General features: G+C 44.7%; 2 protein-coding genes across 2 annotated transcripts in view; one reads left to right on the top strand and one right to left on the bottom strand.

Moving 5' to 3' along the window:
- LOC129386796 (uncharacterized) overlaps window positions 1–11618 on the bottom strand; it is a 111995-nt gene extending 100377 nt beyond the window's left edge. The window contains exon 1 of the mRNA XM_055075006.2: window positions 11500–11618. The gene's annotated coding sequence lies outside the window, so the exon portion shown is untranslated. The remainder of the gene's footprint in view (window positions 1–11499) is intronic.
- Window positions 11619–13580: 1962 nt separating this feature from the next.
- LOC126538866 (uncharacterized) overlaps window positions 13581–15744 on the top strand; it is a 48110-nt gene continuing 45946 nt past the window's right edge. The window contains exon 1 of the mRNA XM_050185590.2: window positions 13581–13661. The gene's annotated coding sequence lies outside the window, so the exon portion shown is untranslated. The remainder of the gene's footprint in view (window positions 13662–15744) is intronic.

Below are 15744 nucleotides of genomic sequence, written 5' to 3'. Positions count from 1 at the left end.
GATAGATAGATAGATAGATAGATAGATAGATAGATAGATAGATAGATAGATAGATAGATAGATAGATAGATAGATAGATAGATAGATAGATAGATAGATAAAGTATGTAAAGAATGTTGATCGCATTGAAAAGAAGGAGTATGATTGGCGCTGATGATCACAGGTACGTTTCCCCAGTGACTTAAGAGTTCCGCTAATGTACACTAATCTGTGCAGCGTATTGCTGCGGTGCCGTGTACTGCATGCGTCGTCTTCGCGATACACTGCCAGAGACCACTGACCTAAAATTTGCTTAAGACTACAGACTATAGAGCCTTCGGCCTTGTGGAATTGTATATAGCATGGCCCGGGCTCACCCGCCGTGGTTGCTCAGTGGCTATGGTGTTAGGCTGCTGAGCACGAGGTCGCGGGATCGAATCCCGGCCATGGCGGCCGCATTTCGATGGGGGCGAAATGCGAAAACACCCGTGTACTTAGATTTAGGTGCACGTTAAAGAACCGCAGGTGGTCGAAATTTCCGGAGTCCTCTACTACGGCGTGCCTCATAATCAGAAAGTGGTTTTGGCAGGTAAAACCCCATAATTTTTCATAGCCCGGGCTCATACGGGTCGCACCCGATCCCGAAGTTCCTAGATCCTACCGTTGGGCCAAGCCTGGGCCCGGGCATTTGGTCCAGCCCAGTACCGTGCAGTGTCCTACTGGACATATCATCTTGCACTCATAAGGTCACCTGTACATGCATCACCTGTAACTCATATAGTAATAAAATAAATCAGCTTTTGTTGCACGAAAGCGAGTTGATGCAAGCTTTATTTAGGTCGTGAGGAAAAAGACTTGCATGAATCCGGCGGCCGCAGTCTTTGGGCGACGGCCCGGAACCTCTGGACAGTTCTATTGCGCGAAAGAAACGACAGCGCTTTCCCTATCCCCTCACCTGACTTTGTCGACTTTGTCCAAGACTGCGAGACTGTGACAACTGATGTATGTTCTGCACAGTTGGCTTATCCACTCATACTTACAATGCATCTCTTTCAGCGTTGAGCAGTGTTCTGTGTTTGCATTTTCCTTGAATTATCCTATATATTTTTGTTTTCTTCTCACCTAAGTCTCATCCATCAAGTAGAGGCGGTCAAGATATGTTCTTCTCATATATGACGGTTCGGTCTTAGAAAGCCTCGATTGACTGTATTACAGCACAAGGTATTTGTGTCTGTCGTTCCGTATGTACTTAGAGCAACAGTCGGTCAGGAATGTCTTGAAACAGCTGTTATCAACCTACCGCATGCATGTTGGCCAAATATAGAAATTTGTGCTTTGTTCTCTGGACCTCCTGTCTATAAGATCGCCCTCTTGTGCTTTTAGAAAAGCACACCTCGCGACTATGGTTACTGCTACCTAAACTGCAAGCAAAAGAATGGATCAACAGAAAAAAACTTTATTTTGAAAGTAGATGGCATGCTGGCCTATGTTAGGGGATAGAAGAATTGAGAAAATGGGTTAAAGGTATATCCTTCCAATGATTCGTCCTTCACGGTTGGAATCCCACTGCACTGTAGCACCGGAGTAGCGTTGGCTTGCGGAGGGAGTGAAAAACATTGTTCATGCTGTAATACTTTAGCACCTTAGAGTGCCCGAGTGGCCTCCATGCCTGGAAAGTCCCATACGATATGCTCCCTAAAGTTCTACATCTGGAATGTAAGATCCCACCTCTTGTTACCAGGTTTCAAAGGTTAGGTATACAATCAATTTTCAGGTTACATGAATCTCTTTTAAGGCGTTTGCAAACCTAACAAGTTCTTTAGGTGCATGTGGGCCTGGTTCCACACATTCCAAATTGAGTGTCTGGCCATACGGGCCTATTTTTGAATGAAATGTAAGCTTTTTTGGCCAAGACGTTTGTGAATGGTCCGTTTCATAATATTTAGCCGGTATCATCTTTCATAGTAGAAATTAGATTTGTGAGAAAAAAATGATCCTGCGTGAATTCTGTACCCTGTGTCTTACAAACTCCTCAAATTTCCCACTCCGTTCGCATCCTTGGAGCAATAAACTTTGTCGAACGCCAATGCTCTTCGCTGAAACACTAAACTACGTTGCCGAATATCATGTCTAAATTTTACTCGCACAGTGCTGCAGTGTAATCCACACCAAATGTCAATTTAGTGGGCACTATGAGTCTACACATCCTTTCTCTCCATTGCTTGTGAACGACCTTTTAATTCGCTAGAAAGAACCCAAAAAGACCGTTCAAGCTTAAATTAGATTTGAATTTTCCAAGATTACTATCCTTGGCGGCATCTATTTTTGGGCACAGCAACATGAAAGCTTGCGAAGCCATCTCCGATTTTCTTGAAGAATCAACGAGATTGATACTATAAAATCAGACTTGGAGGATTCAATTTCTTTCGATCAAATTTATTTCGATTACTGTTATTTTTGCTTTCAGTCAATTCGTCCCTTAAAGAATATTTATCTACATACTACATCTTCATTCTAATCTACCTGTTCACAAATCTTGTCGGTATTCTTTTACATTTCTATTTATCAATTTTCTCTGAACAACCAGTTCGTGGCCAATCCCCCAGTTGCTATCTTCTACGCTATACGTTCATAGTACATCATGGACAGGCTCAACTCTCGGAAATGAAAACAACTTAAAATTCTTTTACTACTCAAAGAAACACTGCTTAATCAAGCCTGCGAGTGTTTGCTCCAGCAAACACACCACAAACGACTCACTGCTTCGCGTTGCAGGTGAAATTCTAATGGTAAATCAATCGTCACAAGCGTTTCAACTAATTTCAGTGCCACCCAGTTAGCCCTGCCATAAGTTTTGTGCCTTAGCGCTTCCTGAAAGTGGATGTTCTCCATTGTTCTGGCATGGTGAACATGTTGGCATTCCATTAGAATTTACGTAGTCACCTTAGTATCATACCATCCGGTATTCAGTAGTCGTCTGTCTACCTAACGTTACTAGTCGTGTTGTGTCTCGCGTGGTTGTCCTACTTACGCCTAGAAACTCGTTTTCGGCATTGCAACATTTGTTTAACTCATTATCTAGTCAAGAATATATGTACTGATTTTCTTTAGCTTCAGGTTATGCAAAATTTTTAGTTGTAACAGAAAGCAATATACATCAGACCTATACGGTTTGGAACCCAGAAGACATATTGAGTTGTGAAAAGGGTCTTGACATATAACACTGCATACGTAAGTGCAAGCATACATCGCAATAATTAGACAATACACAACAGACTGAAAAAGCTTTTTCTCCATCTTTCAGAAACATTTGTAAACGAAAGTGAGGCGTGGTTTCCAAGAAGCAGTCACAGCTTTGTTGCACATCGACAAGTGCCAGTCCATAAATGTGCGCTATCATTTAATAACTGCAGTTGCGCTCGAAGGCCGAAGCAACGCCAGCGTTAGCAAGCACGCGATCACTCCAGCGACTACAAGGCGTCAAGGTATATCACACGCGATGGTGAGCTCTAATGTGGCGAAACTGCGCCGTGCGGTCACGGCGCAGTTTCAGCGAGAGAAAACGCAATGTGCACCGAGCGCATGCGCCGGCACGGATGCGAGAGCACCCGCACGAAGGAAATCAAAACGTGGCACGTCGTTGCGGAGCGTTTTCAAGCCTAATCGATCTATGTATTCTTGTTACGGTTACACGAGCAAGCCGTATAATTAGCCGATGTGATCACATTTCGACTATCGGCAACTGCGTTTGCCCTATGGTTGTTGTTTTAGTGTTGCTTGTTTCTCGTTTTTCTAGACGCAGGTTCCCCAAAAATAAATAACTGATGTTCTTAAGTCACATCTAACAGTGTCCTATTTTTCATTGTGGCAAGAACATGACAACATTGGCAGCTTTGCTGGTAGTTTCATCTCAACGCTCTATACTTAAACACATATATATCCGCTGAGATACCAATTCAGCAGCATCCAGCAGCCAATGAGCACGGCACCAGGAAAAAGCCATGAGGACACGCACAGAAAGCTTCGCTTCAAAATTATGTGTGCCGAAAATAATCGAAAAAATAAAAAATGCGGTGTGTGCTTGATAACAGGTTGAGCATATGTTAGGCGAGAAAAACTAGATTGAATTTTTCATTCGCGTATGAGCCAAACAGTGTTGGCAGCACATTTTCTACTCATTTTAAAGGAAATTTAAGAATCTGTAATAAATACTCGTGGCAATGAATCAACGATGCAGGTCAACAAGAGTGTATAATTGCTTATTTTTTTATATTTTGGCAGAGCTCTGAAAGGCGCGCTTGGCTGACAAAGTGACACTCTTGCACCCCTGGATGCACAGCGCGCCCCACTGCTGTCATTATGAGACCTAATTACAAGTCTGATTGTAAAGTGACTTTGGCATTTACACCGGCTGGAGACCGCTGCATCCAGAACAAGTCACTCTGTTGCTCGAGCTGCTCTACAAAATCGACAAAGCATTGTTTTATGCACTGGGAACCCTACTGCGAGTTTAACGATGGTAAATGCTTCAAAATCGAAGCGTTACAAGACAAGAGCAACCTTAAGCCTTCAATGATACCTGCTGTGAGTCTTCCACCTGACCAGGTAAGTGTGTGCGTTCTAAGAGTCACATATCTGAACAGCGTAGATAAAGCTCCCAGCATTTCTTTAGACAATCTGGGCAGCGCAGATAACGCTCCCAGCATTTTTGTAGACATTTCGAAAACTCCTATTAAATGTGTGTCCAACTTGGCATACTCCATCAAGAGTGCACTAGTACCTGAATATAAGTGATTTCTTAGGTCTCACTGTCCTGTGCCCATTCTGTTCACAAGATGAAACAGTAATGGGCGAAGGCAGATATCAGGCGATGTCTTCACTCTAGGCCGGCGGTTTATTGTCCACAGGGCTTGTCTGCTCAACCGAGCCTCCAAGTGCTCGACGAATGGGTCCTTGATGAGACAACTGATATTTTTCTTTCAGCGTGAGCTGTTATGCACTCATTACAATAGCTGTTTCGGCTGACGATAGTGTCTGCCACCCCCACCTCCTCCGCCGCCAGTGTCCGGTGTCCGTAGCAGCTATCACGGCGAATGGAAAAAAATACCCAGTTCCCACCGGGATGGAACCTGGGCCCACTTTGGGATAGTTAGCAACTCAACCACTGAGCCACGGCAGAGCTTTATTTCTTTATTCCATGGAAAGCAAAAGTGAAGATATATTACAGAGCGGACCCACTTACACACTCAAAACCTGGGCAAACACACACATGCGTCCATCAAGTGCATCCCGTCTGGAGGAGGTTCCTGCGCAGCGTACGAACTTCTGACATACGCAGCACTTTCACGAAAGAAGTATTTTGTAGATCGCATGCTTTCGGCATGACGACCACACAGTCCAAATCTCCATAGGGTGTATAAACCATGTGCTATGAACATGTCATTGCGACGACTGGCCGTAACCTTAAACAGTAGAAGCCTAATTGAACATGGAGTGATGTCAATGACCTTTCTAAGCGTTCATTAGAGAGTGCTCCAAGAAATACAGCATCCCTACAATCTATGAAACAGTGATCTATGGTCTCGGTCCGTAGCTAGAGTCGACACCTTGTTGACCAAACCACAACGCACCCATCGAATTTAAAGATGTTTTAATGGGGGAGTGTTTCCGAATGCAATTTAAAGAAAAATGTTTTTACTCCAGGAGGCACACACACTTTCAGGACCCACTTAAGTACATCCCGATGATCTCGGCTTAAATAAGGTGCACGATAAAATGGATCCGGGAAGATCGAGTCCACCAGTGCGGCAGAAATTGCTTTTTTAGTGTCAGTAAACATGTACTCCAGGCTGAATCTAACTTTCAAAAAATGTGTGAACGATCTCCTTGAGAAAGCCCCAAGGAGCCTGTGGGACATCTTTAGCATTTGACAATACTACTATATTAGGCAGATAATGAGGAGTTGCAACGTCTCACGCAAGAAACGGATGGTCACCATTTGGAAAGAAAAACAGGCGAGTAACATTTTGCCTGACGAAAAGGTGGGCCAATCCTAGTCCACCACGTTCTAGGGGGAAGAACAGATCGTTGCACCGCATGCATTCGCAAACTCGAACTCCGAATAAATGTTTCTAATACGCGGGGCCGTGCCTGAATGCGAAGTCCTGAGCAGTGCAGTACTTCCAGCACATACATAAGACGGGAAGCTGAAAACACATCGCACACTTTAGCACGAATTTACATCGACAAATTCCGCCCTCGTCATACCTTTATTTTACGTAGAATTTTTCCAACTTCTCTTGATTAATGAGTGTTGCTATTTCTATACTGTGAGAGATATACATCTAAATAATGCAGATCTTTTTTGCATCGACTGCCTGCGTAATGTAATGGCGTTGTGGCCCATAATCCATACCAAAAAAACTGAGTTTTCTTAAAAGGTGGACGGTTGCAGCAGAAGCCGCAAGAAAAATCTGCTATAATTGCAAGGACCAGTCTTTACACTCTTTTTCTCAGTACAAAAAGGCCACTTTGTTTGCACATGCAGGAACACGAACTTTATTCGTCGGCAATTTAAACCCTTGGATATTTTCTTATTTTGAGAATGCTCATAAGAAGTGGCTCTCAATACAAGAATAACATAAATGGTGACAAAGGGCATCCTTGTCTCACTGATGATACAAGCTCAATCGGATCGGAGAGAGAGTGATTCACTACCAGCCCGTTGATCTATTAGCATAACATATTCTGACTACTCTAAGGAGCAGGGATTGCATATTTATGTGATCTAGTGCAGTAAACAGGAACGGGTGATTCACCCTCTCGAACGCGTTAGCCAGATCTAGCTGTACCATTGCTACCTGCTCAATCCCCTCATCTGTACACTCTAGCACCTATCTCGCAACATCAATGTTCGTCTGAATGGACCAGACACTGATGCCACATGTTTGATGATTACTGACCACAGCACTTATCACGACATGTAACCAGTTAGCTAATACCTTTGCAAAAGTTTGCCTTTGCCAGCGCTTTTTGGCAGGCTGTATTTATGAGCTATAAATGAAGAAAACCTTTATTTAAAGGAAGGGGTCGGCTCTAGGCCACTCTAGGCCTTCCCCCACGATAGACAAGGCGAAAGAGGAGCTAGACACGCGCTTTACGCTGGGCGAACTCGTAGCAGCCCTTGCACAAGGCAAAACAAAGTTAGCTCCCGGGCACGATGGAGTGACTTGACAAGAACTTCGAAACCTCAGCAATGAAGCTCAAGAACAGCCCTTCAATGCGCTATAAATGCCTCTTAGCGGGCGAGAAGACACGCGAGGTGACATGCTCACCGCGTGGCGTTGATAAGTGCACATTTGCATCGCAGTTGCAATGACACGGCAGTCAAAGTAGGTTTTAGAAATAAAAATAACTATAAGGACATGTATGAGACAGTGCTAGAAAAAAATTATATTGTTCACTTGGATTAATAAAGGTGGCTAGGTGACTACGGGTGTCTTTCAATTCTGGCTAGCATCAGACATAGTCTACGCAGACAGCTAAGGAGACAGCCGAGACAGCTTCGAGGCCATGTAACGGAACGCATTTCGAGCCGTCTGGAAGACGCTTCGGTGACGTTACACCACCTCGCGATGACAAAAAAAGAAGTTGAGAAAATTACACATGACTTCTGTATATCAAGCATTTGTGCCAGCAAACCTATGAAAACACGGCGTGACTAAGATTAAGGGCATAAGAAAGCGTGCGTACGTTTCCTTGTAGGCAGACGAATTTCCCGTCGAGTTTCCTAGCGACCTGATCAGCCGCCATCTCGCTTGGAAATGAAAGTAGCCTCCATCGTTCTTGACATCGACGCTGCCTTCGCGAAGCTGACTATTTTACCTCTTCGCGAAAATTGGAGCGAAACTTAAGATGGCTTCTGTTCACTTAGCCTTCTACTTTGCGTGGGTACGGCGAGTATTGGTACACAGGCTATGTCACCGCTGTGTTTGAAGAGGGATGCCAATAAATCATCATCATTAGCATTAGCACCATCTCGTGCCACTTGCCCTGCGTTGCGCAATGCGCGCCACGTAGCGTCTATACGTCTGCCATTTTCATTATAGTTGCATATCATTACATCGTGTGGCACACCATGTAGCAGTTGCATAGGTATCGGTACAAGGTAGATAGAGAAATCTTGCATGAGAAAGACTACGAAGAAGTACAAATATTCATGTAAGGAAAAACATGTATGGCATGCCTCATTAATTCAAGCAGCCTAGGTGACTGTCACCGTCCGGTGTCTGAGAGAATACCATTAACTCATCATCTGATCATGATTAACATTGCATTGTGCCGTTTGACGCGCTATGTGACATGGGCGACGCGTAGTGTCAATACGTACAGACTTTGCATTACAGTTAGTTCATTTATTATTTATTCAGATACATCGCAGGTGTCTATTGGACCATTACGTGAACGGGGTTACACAAAAAATTGTATCAATAACATGGAGCGAATGTTTTCGAGTTCTGCAATAGAAATAATCGGTACGTTATCAAGCAAACAACAAAACTACTGAGTACAGTGGTCATGTTGGGTTAGTATTAGGGCACTAAATGCAGATACAAAAAATTTTATCAGTGCGAATGCTAAAGTATGTCTAGCGAAAGCAAGACCTCTTGTACTAATCAAACATCGCTGTACAATGGTTCAATAGTTCATTCGAAAAACCCAAACGAGATAAACTATGAAAACAGGACGTGCAGTTCCTCCTAGCTTTTATTTCTGAAATGCATCAGCGTTTCCCACATCAACCACTCTATCTGGAGGACCGTTCCAATAAGGTCCAGCATATGGTAGAGCCGATAAATTAACGGCGTTTGCTCGGCTGAACAGGCGTCGCAAGCTTTGTTTATTACGAAGACGACGAGAAGTACGATGGGCATGAGCAAGCGGCGGTGCTTCAACGTGGCGAGGCGGTGTTCAAACGTTCTGATCTGCGACGGCCTTGTACCGTGCCCGGTCCGGACCTCATCCGGGTTTGCTGACAAGTAGCCGGCGGTCATATTCCTTTTCTTACCAATATTGTTTCTGTCTTATTCTTTTTATTGGCAGGGGTAGTTATTGGCAAGGCGATGTCTCTTTCATATCTGGAGCAGAGGGCTTTCCTCTGGTCTGCTTCCGTTCTCCCACAGGATCTACCAGTGTACTTGTTCCTTCGCAGTGGAACCAGTAGCGTTCCTGCGACTTTGGCACCTACCAATGGAGGATACATTCGCTTGAAGAACCCCAAGGCCGTTAAGTCAGACCTTCGCGAAATCTTGTCACACTTCCGGCACATAGCTGAGGTCCGACAGTTAGGACGTAGTGGGATCCTCTGTTGTTCACCAGACCAAGCCTGTGTACAGGAATTGCTAGAATGCACTAATTTTGCCCCGCAGCAGGTGAGCTCCATCCTTCCTCACCTAGCTTGCTGCAAAGGCCTAGTCCGCTGTGTGTACATAAGATCAAGTTCATCAGAAATCCCGAAGATATATTCTGCAGTAGGTGTACTTTCCGTGTACCGCTGTACCAGGCTTGTAGATAATAAGAGGGTCCCTACAGAAACAATAATAGCAACATTTGCAGGGATGTTTCGCCCATTGCGTAATTTGCGCAACCGCCGACGCAAGCATCGGGCGGTGACCCGCAGGGTTGTTCAAAGAGACGAACCAAATGCTTTCTTTGTTTATAGGAGGTCACTTTTGTTGGCTTTAAAAACGAATAACATTGCCTAGACTGAGCGGCTTGTCTTATCTAAGTGGCTGATAAGAGGCGAGGAGCCCCGCTCAAGTGGAAAGGGATTTGACGGGGCCGAGCCAGTGCACTGAAAAACAATAACCGGATGAAGAGGGTGGTGCGGCGTCTGCGATTCCTTACTTTGCTTGCGGTGGCTCGTCGGAAATCGCGGCGTCATGCATCGGAAGGATAAGAATACCGCTAAAAAGGATCATCAACCAAGAAAAGTTGACTCAACGAGGTCGTAAACGTGCCGAAAGTGCTCGAAAACGTTACATAGCCACGCAAGAACTATTGTTGCACGAAAATAAACCCATGCTCTCCGGCAGTTGCGAGTAGTCAGTGCCTAAGCGATCAGCGGCAGCCATCTTTTTTTCCTTTCGGAACGGGACAGCCTGCGGCTATTCAGAAAAAAATTCAGTTTTGTTCGGCATATTAATGCATCTTTAACGCGTACACGTCACTTTGACGCAGTAAGTTTTCGCGGTTTTTTTGCCGTCGCATGGCAGGCAGGTGAAGCGGGTTCAGCCCGAAAACTTTTGACCAATAGCCCAGGTCTAATGGCAAAAAGGCATAGAATCAGAAATAACTAGCTTTCTTTTGTTCTTTGCAGTCATGCATAATCAGTGTGTTCACATCATATCAGTTACCACGGTTGTCGTGAGGTCGCGTGACAGACAGGCGAAGTGGGGGTGGTTAAAAAAAGTTGTTGGCCAATGGCGGAGGGATGATTGCAGAATTGGAATAGAAAAGCATGGAATAGCTTTACGTTAAGCGCCCCTAGTCAGTCAGCGCTCTGTCCTGCCTCACTATTTTTTTTTTAATATGAACCAACAAGCACATTTGGACACAATGCTAACGCTCTTCCATCTAAGTCGCTTCTCCTTCGGGCTTGCGAACTTTGTTCGGTCTTCCCATGGCAGTATCACGTACGCACGGAGTAGAGGAGTCGAGAGGGTGTTGCCGCGCTGGCTGTTTTGAGCTTTTACTCGCCTGGGGCGTCACGACTCCTCCCTACGCGCGTACGGTGCTAGTTACGCGGATCGGTGCTCTCGAAGGTGGTTGCTAGGCAACGTGAGACGGCGCACAGCTGGGCTGAGTTTTCTGGTAACGTTCCACGGCGGAACTAAAAGCTTGAACAGCTCCGTTGTTCAAAAAGACACCGTCACGCTCGTAGCGGCGAGAAACTTCCTCGCCGGGCCCGCCCCGATGGTAATGCAAACTCGTGACGTACCGTTTTCTCGGTTGTTTACAATCTTTCCTTGATGTCGATGTCACGAGATGCTGCGTTTTGCGGTTGGCTGCGCGGATTTACTTCAAAATTACTTCAAGCTCGTAGTGTCTGCCTAAATACCTTGAAAGGCAGCGCGCCTCTCACGTATCGGAACGCGATAACAAGCGCTCAGACGAACCACGTGAGCCCCTATGAAAGATGGCGTGACCACTGTACAAAATTATCGCTGCTCACAGAAGCTGATCCTTATGTTTCAATTGTGTTCTCTCATACAAATTAAGGAAAGGTCATTAGACAGGAACAAATGAAGCAATGCAATTTTACGCACGTGGGGCACCGCTGCCTCTTCGCCTACTATTGCTTCAAACGAAGTGACGGCGGCAGCGAGCGTTAGTATCGCGCGCTTTAGCTCCGGGGCATACGGTTTGCTTGAAGAAAGTGAACGGTGTGCTTAACATCTCACGCTTGTCAATGTCAAAATAGAAAAAAGGCAACGTGCCCAAGAAAACGAGATTGCTTACCTATATGCAGAAGTTCGGCTGCGACTGTTTCGGGGTACCTTCTCTCCAACAGGCATCATGACCTCTGCCGCGCAGCTCATAAAAAACAGCCAGGCTCGCACATCAGTCGGAGACTAGCAGCTGGATCAGCCAACGACTTCAACGAATAAATGTCCCACTTATCGTCGTCAAAGCATTTCACTAATATGTGCGTCACGATGTCCGAAAAGAAAAAATATTTTCATCAAAAAGCACGAGGCGTGATTCACGACACAACGGCAACCAACTAACTGAGTCCGAAAGCCGTTCACAGCTTCACTATCGCATGGAGTTATAAAAACTTTTCAAACACAAAGTAACCGCACGGAAAAACCACTAATAACTGGTAATAATTTTTCATACACTAACCTTCATAAAGTTTTAAGAACAACCTAATTTGTAGCGTAAACAATAAATACTACGACCAAAATATGCCACTAGGAAACTAGCGGTAACGATGTGCTGTTGCAAAAGCCTGCTCAAAACGAAGCTACAACGGTTGCAACCGCGTGCGCGCACACACACACACACACACAGACACACACACACACACACACACACACACCCGAACGCTACCTTGACGTTCGTAGCGCCACCTAGAAATAAAAATTACTACTAATTTTATTGTTTTTACAAAAGCGACGCTACTAGAATAGTTTATAGCACCTTTGCAGATGACGAGGCGACAAGTAAGGTATGATAAGAGTCCGTGACCTGTATTTCTTTCATTCCCCTTTGGTGTTCTTCTGAACATACGGGACCTGTCCTGCAGGCATGGGAAACGGGAGGACGACAGTTCGGCGAGGCTCAAATAAATCGCATGCTTCTTGCACGGCGAGAGTCGGGAGCAGCCGCAGATACAGCGATTAGCTGCGATACTGTTGCGGCTGTTTCTGAATCAGAAGCTCTTTGAAGTCAATGGTTATAGCGGCTGCGCGCTGCGATCTCAAAGCGTGTTCGTTGTTTGATCTAGTACCACGGCCGTTGGATAAAAACAGCTATATTTACTTTCCGGACAGAGGGGGCGACGCAGGAAATTCGAAGATCTCTCACGTGTATGTTTGCAGCGTGTGCGCCGCTTGCATCCTACGGTTCCCACAGCGCGTCGGATGCTCGAAGGTAGCGTCGTCGCGTGTTGGCGTCTGTCTTATCGCCGGCCGCGCTGCCACCGTGTCTACTTTTGGGGAACTCCACATGCGCGTAGTCACCGTGTTTGCGAATGAACTTCGCATTCTTCTGCTCCCCGAAACGTGCTCATTTTGGATCGTACCAATTGCTATGTCATCTAGTGTATGTTAAAACGACGATGGCTTTGTACACCGGCGAAGAAATAAATCTTTATGAACTTGGGCGGTCATGAAGCTAGTCTAACGCTGCAGGCTTTACAGAGCGAAAACGGCTACGAAAGTGGGGCGGTCCCGGATATAGGCGCTTGAAAGCTCCAGATGTAGCGACTGCACGAGGAAGTGGCACGATGCGCAAGCGCCAAGCATTTCAGAACTTACTGGCTTTCGAACGAGTGGAACATGCGCGCGTTCGTGGCCTAATGGTTAGAGCACCGGGCTCGACGGCCGACGTTCAATGCCACCCCATCGGTCACACATTATTTTCCTTTTATGAAAACGAGGCGAAAGAAGAACCTACCTGCCGCAAAGTGACAGGAATGAGGTTGGAACGCTTCGCATTACATTTTTGGAGTGTCTTCATATGCGAGTTCTAATTATTGTATACTGGACTAAACTGCTACACAACAAAAAACAACTACAAAAATCAACACAAATTACCCAATAAATTGTTTATTGAGAACACTCAACGGTAATATTTTTGTGCAAGTGTTGAGCGAACTCAATTGCTTTTGAAAATTTGTTGAAGTCCGTTGTTTCAACAATTCCCCAACAATACATCAATGGTTAATCAGCAATCATTTTTGTACGGGGCGGCTGCTTGAGTATTCCATGGGTGCGCGTGACTCTTCGGCGTTATCGCATGGACGCATGACAGCGGAGACACTTTCCGAGTGATAACGTGGCTCCTGCTGATACCGATGCACTGACTTCTTTTCATTTCCCCACGTATCGCACGACCGCTGCAGAGCACTCATCGCAGGAACACCGCCAGAGCTACACAGTGACCGACAGATTTCGGTGAGCTGCGCTTTGTATGTTGTGCTTCTGTTTATTACAGATGATCGTTCGCGTAGATTATTATGTCAGTTTTCTACCTAGGCCGTTGTTAAGAAAATGGTTTAGCTTCGCGTGATTCGCGTGGTGTTATAGTGGTAAGGTAGAACTGCGCGTTTATTGTATCACAGCGTACAACATAACGACATGGAGTAGCAGAGTCAAGACAACACAAAGCGCCGTCAATTTATCGTGTGATTTATTGAAGCACTGTCAATTTATTTGGCGCTATGGTTCAGTAGACATGTATTACCAACTAGCACACCAACTCATCCTGGGGACTTTGCGGTGCTGCAGTAGATCGTACGCGGGGAGATCAATGTTTAAGCATACCGTCATATTTTACCCTGCCTAAACGTCGTCAGTGTCCCCTTCTTAAACATAAAACTTAGTTATTCATGCATGGGATAATTGGAATATTAGAGCATTCTCTATCGTCTTTTAATGACTACTATGATGTCTGAATAATTATGATGAGATCTTTAAATTGAGTTGGTCATAAATGGTTACCAACATTTCTAAGCTGTTTAATGTCCTAATTTCCCGGGTATTCATGCACTCAATCTTACAACACAGAGCGCGACTTTTCAGGCACGGGCCCCACCCGAGCTCGAAAGTGTCATGCGTTGGTCCGCCCGTGCCCGGCCCAATGACTTAAACTTGGCGCGTACCCAGCCCGGGCCCGAAAGCTTCCTGCCCAGCCTGGTTGAATTAGACCAATTACTGCGTCTGCCTATACGAAGTTAGGTCGAGTCTTCGCTTTTCGTGAAGATACTGTCATGTGATCAATGGTGCCGGGTGGTCTTCGAGCTGAAAAAAGCAGCGTTTTGCCCTGTGTCGCCTCTTCTTGGCCACACTCTGTAAATGGGCAAAAAAGAATAATTTCATTTTATTACTAGCCGAACATGCACAGATTATCCAACAATTTGATATGAAAACAGATATACAGTGAAAAGAGAGGAAAACATGAAGGGACAAAGCTGGAAAATGCCACCGAGAATTGCACAACTCCTCTTTATTGTTTTGGGAGGAGGACGTACAAAAAGAAGCAGACGAATATTATCAACAATGGGATTCTACAGCATTACATATTGCGCTAAAGTAATGCTTCAAAGAACAAAGCAAATCATCTTATCACTATGCTAATACTTTAAAGTGTGATATAAACGACAGTACTACACTTCGAAATAGTTGTGTGGCAGTATACAGTGAAGGCATTCTTGAAAACTCCCGTACGCAGCTCTAGCCATTTCATTTCACTATTTATTCACATTGAGCGATTGCCACATACACCGATGGAACTCTATCTAATTAATTTGGCGCAAAAGTTAAACAACCCGGCATATTGGTTTCTAGAAATACCATAATACATGGCCACTCGAAGCCTTTTTCTTTACACACCAATTGGTGATCCGCTATGGTGGTCCTCAAGTGCAATCATATTGCCAGACAGATCGTGCCACCTTTTATTGCTTTATTCCGCTTCATTAAGATAGACCCATTTTTCCAGTTGACAATTTAGGTGCCCTTGTTTTGCGATATCAGCACAGTGCATTTACAGCATAGACATTGTAGTTTTTTATTTTTTATTTTGTGAATTTCGCATATGACCCGTTTGTTTGTTCGCGCAGAATCACAGGGTACTCGCCTAGTGCTATGAAAACACACCTACACCGAAGTGAAAATGAGGGTTGTGCCACTTAACGCTTGAAAATATAATTCAAACGAAAAATAAGCGCGGAGAATGAAATTTCTTGCTTTCTGTTTTTATTTGCACATCTCTTTCACCAATGTAGCGAAATTTTCCAGCATCCGTGTAGCGTGAACGTATATATCAAAGAAAAATCGATAGTTAAAAGTCTAAACTTATCTACCCGGGCTAGTTATGAGATTACGGAGGAATGTTTGACTCGCTTAAATAAATAATGAAAAAAAAAATGCTACAACTCAGTAGTACGTTGCACAATGCCTCAACACAGTAAATAATTTGTGGATGAATATTCCAGAATTGACTTCCTATTCCAATAAATTAAAAATTCTTTAAAAT

This window comes from Dermacentor andersoni, chromosome 8 (assembly GCF_023375885.2).
Source record: "Dermacentor andersoni chromosome 8, qqDerAnde1_hic_scaffold, whole genome shotgun sequence".
Taxonomy (NCBI): Eukaryota; Metazoa; Arthropoda; class Arachnida; order Ixodida; family Ixodidae; genus Dermacentor; species Dermacentor andersoni.
Note: the sequence above shows the minus strand (reverse complement) of the source record. Positions and strands in the feature narration are given on the sequence as shown.